Raw genomic sequence first — 2,159 nt, 5'->3', positions numbered from 1 at the left:
GTTGGCCATCTGCATGTCTTTTCTGGAAGGATGTCTATTCAGGTCCTTTTTACATCATTTTTACATCAGATGGTTTGTTTGTTTGTTTGCTATTGAGTTGCATGAGTTCTTTATAGATCTAACCAGATATATCATTTGAAACTATTTTCTTTCTTTTGGTAGGTTGCCCTTTCATTTTGTTGATGACTTTGTTTGCTGTGCAGAAGCTTTGTAGTTTTTTTTTTTTTTAATAAATAATGTTGGGCAGTTTATTAACCAATGGAGTATATTACATAACAAACTACCCTCACATCTTTCAGGAAGAAAAACCACTCAGTTTGAAAAGTAAAGATGTCACCCACTGAATTTAAAACACACAATTAAAATGCGCTTTAAATATTTCTTTGGGGGGTTGGGAACACAAGACTTCTACTCAATTAAGAGAAATGTTTTAAGAGTCCAGATCTTTTATTTTCTTTATACTCATCATACCATCAAATCATGGAAATAGGCTTCAACAGTTCAGGCTCCTCTCCAGTGGTTCTCATGAAGCATGTGTCTCTGGGTGGAGCAGGCTGCCTCTTTAGTTGAACCCAAGTACCTTTCTCTTTGTCTTCCTCTGTTTCCTTCCTTCATTTTCCTTCACACCTTTCAGGAAGCTATCTTGGCTCTTAGGATGCCTAACATGCTGAATGTGTGCTAAGTCGCTACAGTCTTGTCTGTCTCTTTGCGGCCCTATGGATGGTAGCTCACCAGGCTCCTCTGTCCATGGGATTCTCCAGGCAAGAATACTGGAGTGGGCTGCCAGGCCCTCTTCCAGGGGATCTTCCTGACCCAGGGACTGAACCCATGTCTCTTATGTCTCCTGCATTGACAGGCAGGTTTTTTACCACTAGCATCACACATGTTGATTCTCTTGGCAAAAATCTTGGTCTTAACTTGTTTGTTTACAATGATGCTAACAGCTTGGCTGGGTAACATCATCGACTCTTCCAGTGTTGCCATGGTAACATTCGTGGGGCATTCCTTATCGAACAGTGTCCATCCCCTTGATATCTACAATCTCACCTTTCTTGTAGATTCCCTTGTATGCAGCCAAAGGAACAACTCCATGTTTTCTAAAAGGCCTAGAGAACATGTCGTGAGAGCCCCTCCTTTTTCCCTCCATATCGGTCATTTTGGTGAGTTACTGGAAGATGGCGGTTCTGGATGAAAAGGCAGAAGCTTCATTGAATTAATATAGTCTCACTTGTTTATGTTTACTTTTGTTGCCTTTTCTTTTGGTGCCATGAAGAAAAAAATTGCATTTTAAGAACAAAACCCATTTAGTTTAAAAAGTGAATTGCTATTAACATTTGTCTTCTCATTTTATGTCAACAGTGAAGAACATATATTGGTCTTTCAAAATCTTTAATATGATAAAACCTGTAAAATATTAATAACATAATTGAATCAATGCATTTAATGCCTCTTTTGATACATTTATACTACTTTGCACACAAAGAACATCTTTAGGGAATTCCCCAGGGATCCAGTGGTTAGGACTCTATGCTTTCACTGCTGAGGGCCTGGGTTCAACCTTTGTTGGGAAACTAAGATCCCACAAGCTGAACAGCACCCCCAAAAAGAAAAATTCTTTAATCCAAAATTCTCAGTATATTCAATGTTTCTCAATAAAAGAATATTTTGCAAGAAACTACACATTTCTTGCTTTTCCTCATGCTTAGCTGAAGTGGTGTCAGTTATTAAATTTGCTCTGCATATGCATGCCCCATCCACTTATCAGAGAACTTTCTAGAAGCTCACATCTGTTACTGGAACAGCACAAATCCAGTCTTGTGTACATGTACCAGGGTCCCCACCACCTCTTTTGTTTCCCTGTATCCTTGGCAGTCCAATGTCAGCACCCTGACTGGGCTTGTCTCTGGGGGCAGTTCCTACAATGATGATTTCGTAAATTAAAAACAAAAAAGAGTCCAGGGCTCTGGTCTATGGTCAAGAAGAATCATGGAGGAGTGAGAATGGCATCATCGGGTAGCACAGTGCTCTAGGATCTCCCTAGAGAACTGGAGATTGGAACTGCTGATTTCTGGACTCCAGGCTTGCTCTGAGGATGAGGACGTTGTCATTCCTCTAGAGCAGGGCAGCCACCCTGACTGCCTCCCAGACCCCAGGGGCTG

The 2,159-nt window shown here is 40.8% G+C and overlaps 1 pseudogene; it reads right to left on the bottom strand.

The window, feature by feature from the left end:
• Positions 1–473: 473 nt before the first annotated feature.
• Positions 474–1,156, bottom strand: LOC113897488 (annotated as a pseudogene).
• Positions 1,157–2,159: the final 1,003 nt, after the last annotated feature.

Source organism: Bos indicus x Bos taurus, chromosome 8, assembly GCF_003369695.1.
Source record: "Bos indicus x Bos taurus breed Angus x Brahman F1 hybrid chromosome 8, Bos_hybrid_MaternalHap_v2.0, whole genome shotgun sequence".
Taxonomy (NCBI): Eukaryota; Metazoa; Chordata; class Mammalia; order Artiodactyla; family Bovidae; genus Bos; species Bos indicus x Bos taurus.
This window is presented reverse-complemented; position numbering and strand designations above follow the sequence as displayed.